The sequence below is a fragment of the Pituophis catenifer genome, unplaced genomic scaffold, assembly GCF_029215685.1.
Source record: "Pituophis catenifer annectens isolate HBS135680 unplaced genomic scaffold, rPitCat1.0.hap2 SCAF_7, whole genome shotgun sequence".
Classification (NCBI taxonomy): domain Eukaryota; kingdom Metazoa; phylum Chordata; class Lepidosauria; order Squamata; family Colubridae; genus Pituophis; species Pituophis catenifer.
In genome coordinates, this window is record NW_027256887.1 from 67,218,775 (window position 1) to 67,237,366 (window position 18,592).

Below are 18,592 nucleotides of genomic sequence, written 5' to 3' on the forward strand. Positions count from 1 at the left end.
AAAGTAGGCAATGTCTTTATTGTATTACTATCCTGAGAGCCTTTCCAACACGTGGGAAAACCGTTTACTGTAACCATTTAAAAAACAACAACAATAGTACAGCAAAGATAGAAATAGGATTGACAGCCAGTCATGGGCTGGAGATTGTGGCGTCAAACTTTGTACTCAGCAGAATTCATGTCATGTTAACCCTGAGGGCAGGTTTAACAATGACTGGTTGTGACGTTAGGATTTTTACTAGGGCTGTGTGGTCTGAAAATAATTTGGAAAAACAATAACAAGGGTCCAGCTTCCATATATGCTCCACAGTTCTCATCTATACCTTAAAGCAGTTTGACTCTTCAAGCTTCTATGTAGCCCGAAAACAAACCTTGCTACGGTTTAAAAGTTGCATTTATCTTTGCAACTAAATTATGATAGTAGTTGTTCATTTTTCCAAACAAAAGTCAGGCTGCTTTCTGATAATTATCTGGTGGTCCTGGAGAATATAAAAATAGACCAAAAAGGGAGATAAGAAATCACCTGGGAGGTCAATTGGATTAGCTTCCTGATGACAAACTTCTATGAGGCATACTAAAACAATGCCTGGGTTGGAAATCAGATTGGAATGATCAAAGAAGCAATCTCTGCACAGGATTGCTAGAAATCAGGCAAGATTTAGTTATTTTACACCCAAAGGCAAAAATTGATCTTCCTGATATGCAAGATGATTATTTTCAAACAAGAGAGCTGGTATTCCCTCCCTAGTACAACAAGTACTTCTCCTTCTATAATGATATGTTTACAATGGGATTATTTTGGCTTGCTCAGTCAAAGCTGGAAAAAATCCTGTGTACATATTACTGCATGTTATTTTTTCTAGAATGCTTAAAACACTGAAATTAGAAGTCAATTGACATTGATCCAGTCAATTCTGAAAGAACGTACCCTTGAGAATTTCAGACAGAGCACCTTTTTCTTTAGTTGCAAAGTATGAACAATTTTCTCAGACTTACTAGACTTTCTAGTGAGGATTTGAATACAGGTGGTCCTTGAGTGATGACCACTTGTTTCATGACCATTTGAAGTTACAATGGACCTCCTCAGAACTACTTACAATCTGGGTTTGAAGTTCTGACAGCTTCTCCCCCAGTCAGGTGATCACATTTTCAGCACTTGGCAACCAATCCACACTTACAACCATTTGCAGTGTCCTACAATCATGTGACCATGATCATGTGACTGGTGTTTTCTGATTTCCAGCAAAAAAACACCCATTAGTTAAAATAGGTTTGTTACAACCATGGCATTTGCTTAACAACTGCCTTAAAAACGATTGTTAAATTGGGCATGCCATAAGGTGTCCTGTTAGACAGATATGGTTTACGATTAATTCTGGACCCAATTACAGTCAACAGTCGAGGACTCCTTATACTGAATTTATTTTAAAGGGTTCCTCCTACTCTTTGCACTAGAGAATAGAGTAATTATAGAAATCATATTATCTCAGCTCATAATTCCTCTTTGTATTGTCAAATATAAGATCTATCTGGAGCAAAGTCCCACAATTTAGATGAAATACAAATTCATTTTAAAAAGAACAACTCACATTCTTCATTATAATTCTCACATTAAGACATTTTGTTCTGTATTTATTGTTTACAACAGGGCTGTGAAATTCGCAGCCCATGAGCCAGATTGTGTCACGCACTGGCCATGCCCACGTCTGGTTTAGTTGCGATACATCTCATGACAATGCTGTGACGACGCGAGTTTGACATCCCTACTTTAGAACATAGGGTAATAGAAATGGAAGGGATCTTGGAAGTTTTCTAATCCAACGTCCTGCTCAGGTATACCATTTCAGACAAATGGTCTGAAATGTCTCTATTTGAAAGCTTCCAGTGATGGAGCACTTACAATTTTTGAAGGCAAGCTATTCCATTGGTTGATTGCTCTCACCATTAGGAAATTTCTCCTTAGTTCTAGGTTGCTTCTTTCCTTGATTAGTTTCCAACCATTGTTTCTTGTCTTGCCTTTTGGAAAATAGTTTGATCCCCTCATCTTTGTAGGAGCCCCTTAAATATTGGAACAGTGCTATCATGTCATCCCAATCCTTCTTTTCATAGACTTACCCAATTCCTGTAACCGTTCTTCGTGTGTTTAACCTCCAGCTCCCTAATCATTTTTGTTCTTCTTCTTTGCACTCTTTCTAGAATCTCAACATCTTCTTTTATTTGAAAGATATTTAAAAATCAATTGGGTTCAAATGGACAATTTTAGAAATTGAATGACTGACTGACTGAATGAATGAATGAATGAATGTGGTATTTTGTTTTTGGGGGCTTTAAATAGACAATTCAGTGAATATCTATTATTTAAGGAACTCCGAATGAGTTCACAGCAGGGGTGAAATCCAGCAGGTTCTGACAGGTTCTGGAGAAGAAGTAGTGGAAATTTTGAGTAGTTCGCAGAACCTCTGGCTGGCCCCAAAGTGGGGTGGGAATGGGGATTTTGCTGTATCCTTCCCCTGCCATGCCCACCAAGCCACGCCCACAGAACAGGTAGTAAAAAATTTGAATTTCATCACTGGTCCACAGTGCAAAATCAAAGTAGGGTGACTATCTTTTTCTGGACAACTGCACTGTACCATTAATAGCTGCATAGAATATGACAGCTTTCTATTGTTATCATTTTGGGCAACTTTCGTCCGGTCTCCAACCTTCTCTTTTTGGCGAAGGTTGTTGAGAGCGTGGTGGCACATCAGTTTCTGGTGGCCCTGAATGAAGCAGATTACCTCGATCCGTGCCAATCGGGTTACAGGCCCGGTTACAGCACGGAGACAGCATTGGTCGCGCTGGTGGATGCTCTCTGGAGGGCTCAGGACAGGGGTCATTCCTCGGTCCTGGTCCTATTAGATCTCTCGGTGGCTTTTGATACCATCGACTATGGTATCATGCTGCGACGCCTCGAGGGGTTGGGAATGGGTGGCACTGTTTTATGGTGATTTGCCTCCTACCTCTCGGGTCGTATGCCAGCTGTTACCTGGATAACTATGAGAGACAGAAATACAGCAACTTCAGTTGTACAACACAGAGATCTGATAGTGACCTAGTGTGTTTAAAAGCACCATAATATAAAGAACTCCTTTATACTGTCAGTTAAATGGCCAAATATACATATGAAGATTTATATATTTTTTATTTTTTTAATTTATTTTTTATTTATTTATTTTTATTCTGTCATTTTTTAATATAAATGAGGTAGCACACTAGCATAATATTCCTACCTCCTCCTAATTTCCCCACACAACAACAGTCCGGTGAGGTGGGTTGAACTGACTGTCCCAAAGTCATCAAGCCAGCTTTCATGCTAAGGTGGGAGTAGAACTCACAATCTCCTGGTTTCCTATATGGTGCCTTTTCCATTAATCCAAACAACCGCTATATACTAAATGGTTGATACTAAATTCCATCAAGTCACTAGTGTTTACAGATAATTCTCAACTTGCAACCACAATTGAACTCAATATTTCTGTTGCTAAACAAGGCAGTTGTTAAGTAAGTCATGCCCTATTTTATGACATTTTTGCCATGGTTATTAAGTGAATTACTACAGTAATGAAGTGAATCATGCAGTCATTAAGCAAATCTGGCTTCCCCTATTGACTTTGCTTGTCAGAAGCTCCCTAGGAAGGTTGCAGATGACAATTTCAGGACCCCTGGATGATGCAACCCTTGTAAATACATGCCAGTTGCCAAGTGTTCTAAATTTGATTACATAACAGTGGAGAAGCTGCAAGTGTCATAAATGTGAGAACTGGTCATAAATCATTTTTTTCAGAGTTATTATAACGTTGAATGGTTATTAAATAAATGGTTGTAAGCAGTGGTGGAATTCAAATTTTTTTACTACTGGTTCTGTGGCCGTGGCTTGGTGGGCGTGGTGTGGCTTGGTGGGCGTGGCTTGGTGGGCATGGCAGGGGAAGGATACTGCAAAATCTCCATTCCCAACCCACTCCAGGGGAAGGATACTGCAAAATCTCCATTCCCATCCCACTCTGGGGCCAGCCAGAGGTGGTATTTGCTGGTTCTCCGAACTACTCAAAATTTCCGCTACTGGTTCTCCAGAACCTGTGAGAACCTGCTGAATTTCACCCCTGGTTATAAGTTGAGGACTACTGTACTCTGCTAGGTGTTTTTTTTCCAGAGGGAAAAAAGTGACTCAAATGAGTATGTAACATCAATCCATTTAGCCAATTTCTATGTAATGCAGGCTTTAGAACCTGTGACGGGAGAATCATATTTCTTCCTCCAAAGAGTGTGATGATTTTTCAAAACACACTGCTGAATTACTGATTTCAATATGAAAAAAAGCAAAATTAGTAAATACTGGGGAATTATTATTACCAGTAATTATAATTAAATTAAAATCTAATTGAATTCAAATAGTTTCAATTTATTTTTATTTTATTTTATTTTATTTTATTTTATTTTATTTTATTTTATTTTATTTTATTTTATTTTATTTTATTTTATTATGCCCATCTTGCCTTGAGACAACTCTGGGCAGCTTACAACATTAAAAGCTATGAAACCATAAAACATAAATATTTCTAAAGACAATAACATAGAGTAAAATTACAGTTAAAAGATGGTAGGGAGGGAGCAGGCGTGTGAGGGAAGTGAGATTTTCCCTTACTCTATAAACCACCTCTAACGTGATACTCCCCCATTGAGGCCTCAAGCCAACTGGCAGAGCCAGGTGTTCAGGCCTTAACATTGAATCAAAAGCAAATTTAGTTCTTGTCCTAGCCTTGTTCATATTTTTGTTCTTGCCCTGATGGTGGCCACCTCTGCAATCAAAAGTCTTGGCACAGCTCTCAGCCTGCCTCCTCCCCCCCCCCCCAAAATGACGTACTTTTGATGAAAATTATGCTGTCTGGGCCTGATCTAATTGGCAGAGGTTCCCTTCCCAGTTTGTTCTTTCGGAAGGTAAGTCACACTTCAGTTCATCATGCTGGCATAGCTAGCTGGATCACTGTACCACATCAGTTGGGAGTGTAATTTAGGCTGGAAGACTTGGCATAATTTTATTATCTCCATTGCACTTAAACTGCTATTCATCACTTCTCAGGCTCCCCTGTCTTTTAAAGAGGAAGGCGTTCTTTGCTGTCAGCTGCTGATAAGACATTTTCTCTCTCTCGATCAGTCTTCATGGTCAGGGTTGATTTCTAGATCTGAGTTTCTAAGCATGAAAATTTATCAAAATGTAATATGTCTTTACAACATTAATAAACAAAATATTATTAACCCTCAACAAATCAACCTTCTCAAACTTAATGAAATTAATTAAAATTAATACATAGCCAGAAACTTTAAGGGCAGCTGTATATGATACATTTTAGATATGTGAGACACAGCTGATGGGAGTTCTTGTATTCAGTACAAGATCATCAGATTGGGAATGGCTGCTTTTACGTACTGTAGTTGGAATGATTTGAAATTGAGGCGGGGGTGGGGGTTCGCAGGGGTTCGAGAGAACCTCTAGCTAAGATTCTGGGCAGTTTGGAGGACCCCCAAATCCCACTCCTGGCTGGCCCCGCCCATCCTGCCCCTCCAGTGGTGGGATGCAGCCAGTTCGCACCACTTCTGGAGAACCGGTTGTTAACTTTCTGAGCAGTTTGGTGAACTGGTTATTGGAAAAAATCATTAGGGCAGAGAACTGGTTGTTAAATTACTTGAATCCCACTACTGTGCCCCTCCCCGCCCAGGAGTCCCCACGTGGCCCGTTTTGGATGCAAGTAAGTGCAGGGCGCGCATGGAGGCTTGGGGAGGGTGAAAAACGGCCCTACCGGAACTTTGGGAAGACCAGAAACGGGCCCATTTCTGGCCTCCAGACGACCTCCAGAGCAAAAACACCCCCCCACCCCTGCCGTGGTGCTGGAGGCCGACAAGAGAACCCCTTGCTAAAATTTTTGAAGCCCAGCCCTGAATTGAGGGAGACTGTTGTCACTCATCTGTCATATCATATGACTCTCAGGTGGCCCTGGTGCTCCCTGTTGCTGCAGGGAAGCTGGATCCAGTCAGATTAGAATAGGTTTTATTGAAATGTTTATATTATGTTTGTGTTCATGGTTATTTGTTGTTGTTTTTATCATGGCTGCTGATTGCTCATTTTATTTTGTTTTTTTGTTGTTGTCACATGTGAGATGAGAGATCATATAGATTGAATAAATCAATCAATTAAAGAAGCACACTGATTTTAATTGAGTGTCGGCCCTATTCCAGATGGTTTACTTTAAATGCACCAGCGTTCAATACACCAAATTTAGATACTAGTAGGATAAATTAGCACATATACCGGTATTTTGATAAAATTAAAGGTTACAGCAATTCTATTTTTGAGATGTTGATTGACAGACTACAATCACAATCTCCTCTATGCTGGAAAGATTATATGTGTGCCCTGGATTTTATTTTAGAATGTTGGGATGATCCCAGCTGCAAATCATTCCAACAGCTGATTAGAAAGCAAAGCCTTTTGCTCATGCAGATGTCAGAAAGGCTCCATAATTCCAGAGGAAAAGTTGCTGCTCTCTGGGACAGCTGCCTTTCCCCCCTAATTACAGACTCCTTTGTTTTGTTGCAGTCTTTGGAACCTAAATGTATCAAACTTTGTTCAGGATTACATCTAAAGCAGTGGTGAAATCCAAATTTTTTTTACTACCGGTTCTGTGGGCATGGCTTGGTGGGCGCGATGTGACTTGGTGGGCGTGGCTTGGTAAGCGTGGCAGGGGAAGGGTACTGCAAAATCTCCATTCCCACCCCACTCTGGGGCCAGCCAGAGGTGGCATTTGCCGGTTCTCTGAACTACTCAAAATTTCCACTACCAGTTCTCCAGAACCTGTCAGAACCTGCTAGATTTCACCCCTGATCTAAAGCCTTCTATTAATGCAAAGATAAATAAAATATAATAAAATAATCTGAAATATCTGTTGACTTCTTTTCATATTCTATGGAACATCATTGTCCTGATATGCCATACTATTCAAGCCTGCAGAATGAACAGTAATAACTTCAGTGGACTTGTGGGTGAAACAATATTTTACTCTTTTATGAGGCCAATAAGCAAGTACACATACAGCTTTATATCAAGGAATCCTAGTGTAAGTTTCTACATCCTAGTACAGGAATCCTAGTACAGTCACGACATTATGAGTTGATGTGTACATTAATTCATAAGTCGATAAAAATTCTCAGTCATCCAAGTAGAGTTGTTTGGAAGTTGAGTCATGGCAACTGGACTTCTTTTCTTTTTTTGCTTTGAAACGGTTCACAACTTATCCAAGAAGCTTCTTCAGTCTAGTTCATAATTCAGGCTAATTCGTAACTACATACCATACATCCAAGGATCTCTGTGTATTTGAGAGCAGATATTAATTTTAATAGTCATCATCAATTCTGTAATTACAAATATTGGAAAGTGGAGCTCTTGCAACTGTACTTCCATGCAGCAATCCTATTAAACAGCAAATGCTATTGAAAGAAATAATACACACACACACCTCAATCACTGGTGGGTTTCAAAATTTTTTACTACCGGTTCTGTGGATGTGGCTTGGTGGGCGTGGCATGGCATGGCTTGGTGGGCATGGCAGGGGCAGAATACTGTAAAATCTCCATTCCCACCCCACTCCAGGGGAAGGTTACTGCAAAATCCCCATTTCCTTCCGATCAGCTGGGACTCAGGAGGCAGAGAATGGATGGGGGCGGGGCCAGTCAGAATTTTTACTACCGGTTCGCCAAACTACTCAAAATTTCCGCTACCGGTTTTCCAGAACTGGTCAGAACCTGCTGAAACCCACCTCTGACCTCAATGGTGATGGTAATGCAGAGGTGAAATCCAGCAGGTTCTAACGGGTTCTGGAGAACCGGTAGCGGAAATTTTGAGTAGTTCGGAAAACTGGGAAATACTACCTCTGGCTGGCCCCCCGAGTGGGGTGGGAATGGAGATTTTGCAATATCCTTCCCCTGCCACACCCACCAAGCCACGCCCACAGAACCGGTAGGGAAAAAAATTGGATTTCACCCCTGTGGTAATGATGATGATGGTGGTGATGGTGATAATTAACAGATTAACAGAGTTGGAAGGTACCTTGTAGGTCATGTAGTCCCTCCCGCCCAAACAGGAGACTCTACACCATTTTTGACAGATGGCAGTCCAGGACCTAGAAAGTATAAACATATACTTGCATTTAAATCAAGCAACAGAAACATTCTGGATAACCAATGCAATAGCATTGTCTATACTACACATCATTATGAGACCATGCAAAATTTGGTTTAAACCCCTAAATCTGGGTAGTGTTTCATTCACACAAGAGTGCTTGTAGTAATCTGAAAACATACTTCAATTCGTGAGAAGAGCCGTATTAACCAGGTCGCCCCATTTTGGTAGCCTTAAATGTGTTTTGGACTACAATTTTTATGAGCCAGAATCAGCAAAACCATTGAGAATGCTGGCTATGGGAGCTGTCATCTAATACCTCTGAAATATACTGTGGTATTAAGAGAGGACTCCATGCATCTGACTAGTAGTTTTTGAAATAATGCTTAATTTGATTATGTGTTCTTTATTAGGGGAAACAGAACTATTTTCGTTGTTCAAGAAAATAGCCAGCTTCCCTCCTCTAAATTAAAACATTTGGCAATGTAGCCCAGCATAGGCTGTATTGAAAGGCAACATGTCTATGGAGATTCTCAGTCATCCAAGGCAGTGGTGGGTTCCGTCCGGTTCAGCTGAGCCGGTAGTGGTGATGATATGATGTCACCGAACCGGTTCTCCCCCACCGCCCTCCCACCCCCCACCCCCCCCCACGTTATTCTTACCTTTTATTTGGTCCCACCCCCAATCTATTGCTGCCTCCTGAGTCCCAGCTGATGACTAGAGGGAAAAAAACTGTTTAAACTCTTGCCGCGGGGCTTCAAAGGGCCGTCCTACAGCTGATCAGTGTTAAAAGCAAACAAATGAGTCGGGTCGTAAGTGCGAGGACTGGTCGTTAGTGCGAGGACCTTCCAGAGATGACACTGACCAGCTAGCCATGCCCACCTAGTCACATGACCTCCAAGCCACACTCACAAAATAAGCCACACCCACAGAACCGGTAGTAAAAAAATTTAGAACCCACCCCTGATCCAAGGTCATGGTTGTCCCAAAGGATGAGAAGCGAAATGTCTTCAAGGAAAAACAAAGGAAGTCCAGCTGCCTCTTGAAAAAGCAACTTTTGGACTGACAGGACTTACCCAATTTTAAAACTGGTATCTTTTCCTCAGATTTAGATAGATAAGATGGTAATCTGAGCCCTTTTGCATCCAAAATGTAACAGTTCTAGGGTAGAACTGTAGAAATAAATGATCAATAGGTAAATTAGAATTATGCCAAGTACTGTATATATGGCAATTGATTCCTAAAATTTAACTCGGTGAAAGAGGATATGCTTTGTGTACAGGTTAAAGGGATAAGAAACATCAGGGAGTTTCGATAGTCATGGTGTAATGCAAATCAGTTTTTTTCAGCCTCAGCAACTTTAAATGGGTGGACTTCAATCCCAGAATGACTGGCGGGGGAATTCTGGAAATTGAAGTCCACCCATCTTAAAGTTGCTGAGTTGTTGAAAAACGCTGATGTAGACATATTGCCAAGGCCAGTGCTATTGTTTTGCAGCAGACAATGGTTTGTGAAATGACAATGATTGTACAAATAGGAAGATAATTTTAAACCCCACCAGCAGATTTCTTTTTCTAAGAGTTTCCTAGTAAAAGAGGCTACCATGAACTGGGCTCAATCTTCTGATGCACCCTAAATTAGGTATGGAGTTTGTGGCCCTTCTGCCAGCAATCTCAGGTTTCAGTTCATGCTTTGGAAAAATAGATAGAAATGTGCTTTTAGTTCTTCCTGCCCAAAGTCTAGAACAGGGGTCAGCTACCCATGGCTCTGGAGCCACATGTGGCTCTTTCACCCCTCTGCTGCGGCTCCCTGTCGCTCAAAATATGTGTCACAACCGCCAATGTGCAACACCCGCTGGCACACGATTTATTGAGCTTTTTGACCCCAGTAGGCCAACCATGGATAAATCCAAGAAAAGAAAAGTTTCAGAAGAAAACAGAATGTTTAATTCAACTACATATGCTAGTTTTGTGGCCGCTCAGGAAATAGTCAGGCATGGGAAGGGTTTTGTGGCTCCTGTTGTTTTCTTTTCTGTGGGAAACGGGTCCAAATGGTTCTTTGAGTGTTTAAGATTGCCGACCTTCTCTGTTTTTTACAAAACAATAGTAGCCCTATTAGTAGCTTCATTGATAATTATTGTTATCACCCATGGATACTTTGCTTCAGGAATTTGTCTTTGCTGCTCTTTCTGTTATGCTCCATGTTGTTTTATTATTCTGTTTTTCTTATTTTAAATAACCCTGTATGAACATGTTTAAAGCCAGAGAAAGCAACAGCAGTCTATTGCAGCTAGATGGCAGTAAAAGCACATTCAAAGTATGGCTCAGCTTTGTAACTTTCTTGAAGATCTGCCCCTTTCAACAACCCCACAGTATGTGGGTGGATCAAAGTTAAAGTAACTTTTCTCTTTATTTTATTAACATAAAAATTGCAATCAAACTGCTGCATAATATTTATAATATAAACACTGAAATGAGAATGGGTGGAAACAAGAAAGCTTGGCAATGTAATCTGGAAAAAATAAGATATTAGGATACCATCTTTGCAAAATAGGTAGAAGGAAAATCCAGCTGACAAGGACTAACAGAAAGAAAAGATAATCATACTTCCATAAGTGTGTCTTTGTGTTGTATAATTCTATTTTTTTGTAATATCACATGTTATTGTTATTTTTTTAGACAGAGCTAAGTTCCATAGTGTTCACAGTTTGAATAAGCAAAAAATTCGGCAGTTTTTCAACAGGATTGCAATTATTATTTGTACTCACACTGTGTATTGTGTGTGTTGGTTTCTGTTATTCACTGGAATTGTGCACCCAATAAATTTAAATAATAGTAGTAATAATTTGCCCTATTACACTAATGTTGATTTTGCCTGGAAAGAGCTGTAGTAGAATATATGTTTCACTTACAGAAAATTGTAGGCATATGGGATTATGGATTTCAAGTATTAGAACTGGGAACACCTCAATGAAACTCAGGAGCCATTTCCAGACTGAAAAAAATAATATAAATTTGATAGATCAGTAGTCTTATTTGATATAGTAGTTCTTTGGATGCTCCACTAATGTAGAAGTCTAAATACATATCCAAAGTAAAGGACTTGACATTCAGTATATATATATTTCAGACCTGAATATAAATAAATGATGGAATACACATATATACAATTAAATAGATCCAACTTTCAATAAATTTAGGAGGTAGGAAGGTAGGAAGGATTTCATAGATGAAAATCCTGAAAAGAGAAAATAATTCAAGAGGTTCAAGAAATACATATATTAAAATAAAGGCAGGATGATGGATGGATGGATGGATGGATGGATGGACGGACAAACAAAATAGCAAGATGGGCTGCAATAGGAATCCTTCCCCAATGGAAGCATTCTTCTGAATCCCAGAATGTTATTCTAAAAAAGGAGGATTTGGTCAGGTACATGGGTGCTTAGAAATTTTCTAAGCATTTAATTCATACATTATTTTATTGCTTGTGTGGGAAGGATATTTATGAAAAGTCTTTTTCTATGGTGGAACAGTTAAGTAATTTCAGCTTTATTATTAATTTGCTTGTTTAGAGTTTTAAATATTTTAAACTCCAAAGGCAATTTATGCTCATGCCAAATCCACTAATTTTGATAGGTTGCTTACCTTTTATTGGTTGTGAATTAATGTTAAACAATTTCCTGGAAAGTATAGGATTCCATTAACTAAAATGTGGTGTTTTCTAACTGGAATGAAAGGGTAATATGGATTCTTACGCTATAGCAGTTCAACAATAATTACTCGTAAAAACAATAGAATGAGATTGGTCTCAACTCATATATATTGGATAGTACCCATTCACAGGAATACTTTTTTCAGAATTCTTTTCTTTACTTCCATTCAGGATTTTAAGCAAAATCCTTCCCAGAAAGAGGAAGCTGTGAATTGAAGGCCTGGTCTAATTAGATTACTGTACATTCAGTCAGATCCTCACTCTTGGTGGCCTGCTGTTTGCATAGGGCACTAACTTATTGTGCTGCAGGATTTGGGACAATTTGACTGAAAAAAAGGATTAAAAAAAAAGTCTCAAAATCCTTTTAATCTTTTTTCTCCCCCAACAGAGGAGAATAGCATATCAGTTCTTGGGGATTTGTTTTTGCCATTAAATAATGATTCAAAAATGAAAACCTTGTAAAGCTGTTGGTGCACACAAGAATGCCTATAAATTAATTTACTGCTGGATTAGAGTATTCTAATAGAGATGATGTTTTAAAACCCAGTCTTAGCTGTCATTATAAATAAAAAAAGTAAGGGTAGCCCTTGTTGGATTTCCAATGATTTTGTTCCTTTACCATTTCCCCCTGCTCCAACCCCATTAAATTAGCTATTCCTATATATATTCCTTTCCAAAACTGCCATGGACTGTTGCTATGTGTCTGGACTCAACATGTTTAAACTCTGCTCTGCCCATCCTAAGCTAATTTGAGTCAATTTGTCTACATCATCTCAACAATCGTTCTCCACATTTTGAATTGGGCAAACAAACATGCACCGGGCAGATTCCAACTGCTCAATCTGCCGTGGTCGGGCTGTTCCTAGTTCTTCACCATGGTTTCATCATATCCTAGTGACAGTGTTAGTTTTTCAGCAGCAGAGTTAAGTCTCTGCCTGGCTAGTTAAGACTTTCTATACAGGGGACAGCTCCTATACAACTGCCAACTCTTAGCCTGACCTTTCAAAATGAAAAGGAGGAGGAGGAGGGAGAGTGTCAGCTTGAGGAGCTTCTAAAAAGCAGCCCGTGGATTTCAACAAAACGAAACCCAGGGCGATTTCGCAAAGAAGGCAGAAGCATAAATAACATCAAGGCATTGATATCCGATCTACTTGTGCTTGGATATGGTTGACCCAACCCATCCTCCCAGATGTATTGGAACACAAAATGCCATTCAACTTCCTTTGGAATGTTGCTGTTATTATTTTGCGATTCTTCCTTCTTCTTTTGTCATCTGGTCTTGACAGGGCTGCTCTCTATTGCGACTAAGCCTGTTGATGACTTCCTTCTGAGGCACAGGAGCCCATTAAATGACTCTTCAACTCCCGCAGGGTTGGGCCTCTCAAAGATTCAGTTGGGAGGAAGGGCACTGGTGGTTTTGCTGCTGAGCATCCAGCCCCATAGGATTCATAAAAGTATTGCAAGTTGGAAGCCTCTTCTGCTACATCTAGGGAGAATTTATGGAATACCTCCTCTTTGTGTTCTAACATTGGGATTTCTTTATCCAAAGAGCCAAGAGTTGTAGAACATCTTATAGCCTTATAATGATTTCTGATTCCTGTAAATGACAGGGGTGAAATCTAGCAGGTTCTGACAGGTTCTGGAGAATCGATAGCGGAAATTTTGAGTAGTTCGGAGAACCGGTAGTGGAAATTTTGAGTAGTTCAGAGAACCGGCAAATACCACCTCTGGCTGGCCCGAGTGGGGTGGGAATGGAAATTTTGCAATATCCTTCCCCAAGGAGTGGGGAGGGAACAGGAATTTTACAGTATCCATCCCCAGGAGTGAGATGAGAATGGAGATTTTGCAATATCCTTCCCCTGCCACACCTACCAAGCTACGCCGATCAAGCCACACCATGCCCACCAAGCCACAGAACATAAAAAAATTTGGATTTCACCACTGGTCCATGAATATATATATCTTCTTCAGTTTTAGTGAATTTAATCATCCTTATTTTATCTTTGCAATGATTCTTTTAGATAGAAAAATGACACTGGTAATAAGCACTCCCAAAGTGGCCAGTAAACTTATTAAAGGGTTACCAATTTCAGTTTAGAATTTCCAGTTTTATCTGTTGTTGCCTCCACATTTTTAATAATCAAAGAAAGGATGGGGGGGGTAATCTCACCCTTCCCTCATAATCAGAAGCATTGTATTTAATTAACTTATTGTACTGTAATGTTTTTAGATACACTCAGTTTTACTGCTTAAAGCAGCTTGCCGTATTTTAGAAATTTCCCTAGCAAAAGTTGATGTGTATCTAAAAAACAAAAATTACGGAAGATTACTGATACATAGAAGCAAATAATGAGTGGAGCTATAACAATAATTATTCACAAAATATGTGAATATTTTAATATGTGAAGCTATAAAAATACTAAAATAGGGAATGTGCCTTGACCAGATGGCCTAACAGCTTCCATTATAAACATTTTGAGGATGAACCTAGGCAAAAATGATGAATTCTATCTTATAGAATGGAAGAATACCAGATAGTTGGATAGAAAAGACAACAACTACATTGGTCAATTTAGCCCTTTATGAAATTTTTGCTGAAAATGGAAAAAATTAAGTTGTATTTATAAGGTTGGAAAAGGTAGATGATGAAATGACGGGAGCTATGCAATAATTATAGAAGAAAGATAAAATATAAATGCATTTATAATTACTATAAAGAACACCTGAAGATGCTTCTTTATATCTTTTTTCTATTCTTTTTCTGTTTTCACTTTTTAAAATTTCTTACTCTCTTTTCATCTTTACATTTATATTGTTTTTCTTTTCAATTGTTATTTAAAATTTGTTCAATACATTTTATATTTTTTAAAAAAATGCATTTTTTGTCTTTGGGCCAGGAAGTACAGACAAACAATATTGTATTACTGGAATGCATTCACATCTGAAATTCCACAGAGGCAAACTAGTTTTATGATAATTGTGGGCCATTCTAAAAATAGGGAAAGTTTAGTTCACTTGCATTAGATTCTAGGCTTAAGCAGCACTAAAACAATTGTGACTCCAAAATATCTTAAGTACCGTATTCTATTGCTCAACAATAAATTCTGACTTCAGTTGTAAATTCCAACTATACTGGCTTAACTGCTTTGTAAGTCTAGCCTATATGTATTAGCAAAACGGTAATAGCACTATAGGTTTCAGGCAGCAACTGTGCCTCAATTAGCATTGGAAGAATATCCGCTTCTATCTTGTTGTCATACTGAAAACACCATTACTGTAGCTAAGTCCATCACTGAAGTGCAATAGGTTAAGATTGGATTTTAGTTTTATTACTGAATATGTTGAAAACATCCAGTGGTGGAAGCAGAAACAAGAAGAGACCAGGTTCTTAAGTTTTTAGTTTTATACATAGTTTACCAAGAAGAAGAGGCAAGCAAAGAATATGCTGGCTTGTTAACATTGAATCTAAAACAAAGTTGAACATCCAACAATTGAAAAAAGTTGTGCTTGACAGGGTAGCATGGAGAGCACTTTCTATCAAGTTACCAAGAGTCAGATATGACTAAATGGTTAAAACAATAACAACATGGTTTATTGCTTTGATTCTCTTAGCGACATATCTGGGCTGCAAAAATCATGATGGCAGCCAATATACTCACAGGTCATAGGTGTGATAGGTATGTAGATGTGATAAAATAAAAGTAATTATACGGAGCTGACTGGCTCGGATTGATAGAATCTGTAGTTCAACAAAGCTGTCCTAGAATATGCTAGAGACTTCTAGAATATCTATACAAGTGTTACAGCTCTTGGAATACAAGTTCTATAAGTCTCAGTCAGCAGTGAAGTTTTGAAACGTGAATGGTGACCAGTTGCCTGATTCCCTGAAAGCAGAGGGATAACTGATGGTTTAGCAGGTAAATTGTTGGAAAAAGAAGACAAATTGTTTAAAAATACAGTTTTGAACCTCACTCAACTAAGATACAGCACCTGGCAAAATCTTAATGGAACATTAAGCACATAAGCAGAAACGACCTGGTTAAGTCGACATTTAAATCTGGACAGATGATTGTAGTGGCCTCTTTCATGGAAATCTGAAAAACTGAAAACTAAAAGCGAGGTGAGAAGATAGAAACTAGTATTTTTGTTCTTAATGAATTGCGGCAATTGGAGACTGAGATTGAAAGAGACTGAGATTTAAGCTCTTAGGCCAGGAGCATAATACGGTAGGAGATGGGTGTCTGTAAAATGGAAATCAGACATATTTATGATTGATTTTTTAATGACTAATTAAAGTTATTACAGACTTTTAAAAAATCTACTTACAATCAGTCCTCGAAATTACGATTGTGATCCCCTTCCTCTGTGGTCACATGATCATCTTTCAGGAACCTGGCATTTATGAGCTGCTGTAGCATCCTGTGCTCAGATGACCATTATTTGCAATGTTTTTTGCCAATTCCTAGTGGTTTTTTGGCAGTTTCCAGCAAATAAATGTCCATTTGAAAGAATAGATTTGTTTAATGACCATGCGATTCATGTAACAAATACGCGATTTTCTTTAGGACTATAGTGACTTACTTTACAACCATCATCAGAATAGTCGTAACATTGAGTCTGATCATGTGGTACAACCTCAGTCACTGAAAATTGCAATTCTGCGTTCCACTGCGGTCATAAGTTAAGAACTATCTGTACAGCTATAGGTTGATTTCCGTTAGTGTTTTCCATTCCTTTAGGAATAAAATCTTCTGGACTTCTGGCTGACAACGCAGGGAGATCGGACATGGAAAGTGAGTCTCCGCAGTCCTGTGCTGAGTTTCCCTTGGTGGGCTCTGAAAGGAGCCAAAGCCACCTTGGAGGGGCGGTGAAGCAAAGAGGGATGCCCTGCGATGTCTCTGAGAGTCCCAGCTCTCCTGCTTGACCTGGGGCTTACTTTCCCTCTCAGCCACGATAACAAGAAGAGAGACCCTAAGATGGCTGCCATGAAGCTGGGACAGCCGATGACCATCTAAGCTTTGAGCTGGAGCAGACTTTGGTGGACAGTGTGGAACTGAGTGAGGGGTTTTTTTACCCAAAAGTTAAACCCAAAAGAGAAATCTAGGATTTACTCAGAACTATCTGTTAAAGCGGTGATCAAACACTTTGAGAAAATTACCAGACTGGAAGGAAAGGATTAAAGAGCGAAAAAAAAATTATTTAAAAACGCAGGAAATTGGACTCTCAAATTGGGAAGACATGACACTGGGAAAGCAATTTAAAATGCTGGAATTACGGATTTAAAAAATTAACACTGCTTCTATAATTGAATTACAATTTAAAATAATTAAAACCAGATTTCTAGTTACTACATTGAAAATTAACCTGAGAGTGCCACCTGCTGATGAAAGGAAAATATACAAGCCTGGGAATACCCATTTAAAGGACTGTGAAAATATTTACTGGACTATTTACACCTACCCTATGACCACTGGAGATTTAAATGTGAGAACAAGGAAGACATTTAATTAAAGTGACCCCTGAATGTTAAGTTATATGACTGAATCTATAAAGGTGACTTAAAGAGGCTTGGATAACTCCCTTGACTATGTAAACAGAACTGACTGACTACTTATGGAACATAAAGAACTGTGATTAGTGCATACTTTGAAGAGTAACCTCAGGTTTGAACAAATGGTTCTTGGGCTATTGGCCCAAACTGGAATTTATTAAAACAAGACAAGATATAACATAAGGAGGAAACAAGTGGAACTTTGAACGAGATGGACTTGATGTTTCAAAGCATAAAGGATATTATACAGAAAGAACATAAGGTGATTATGGAATTAATGGATGGCATAGATCAAAAATCAGAAAATATTATATAAAAATCAGAAAATATTATACAAAGGAGTAATGACCAAGATGCTCAGGAAAGGGAGGAGCTAGCAGAAGGAATAGAGGGGAAAACAGAATTGAGGAATCAATGAAAAGAAGATAACGAAGAGTCATCAATGAAATTAACAATGTCTGATGAATCAAACCAGGGGGAAAACATTCTAAGTGATCTGAAAAGAGAATGGGAGGAGCAGGAAGATACTTTGGGGAGGGAGGCAGGAGTCTGGGCTGATAATTTCAAAGCTAGACAGTGGAAGAGGGTAGGGATGGGAGAAACACTTAGATTGACTAGGCAGGGATGTAGACACAGATACAGACAGAGATAAAGATTTAAGAGAAGAATATGGGAGACAAGTTTAAAAAAGAATAAGAATTAAAGTATTGATGTGGGCAAGAGATGATGGATAGAAGACGGATAGGAAAGGTGGCAAGAGGAGAAATTAGAACAGAGATAGGAATGTGTTCAATAAGAGATTGAGGGATTACTTGTACATATACCTTTACATGATGAAACAAAAGTAATAACAAAATGGGAAAATTAGAGATTGAATGATGGTATCATTAAGTAAGCTTAAATAACATTGTGATTGGTAAACACTGAGCAATTAAATAACGAAAAGAACATATTTTAATATAAACATGTGTATTAATACTAGAATCATATAGATTGGATGAAAGCAAAGAACATGAATAGAGTTATTTTGTATATTTAAATAATATAGTGATTGACATTAGAATAGTATATTGAAACATTGAATAATGAAACAATGAAGGATAGCATTTTAATATAAAT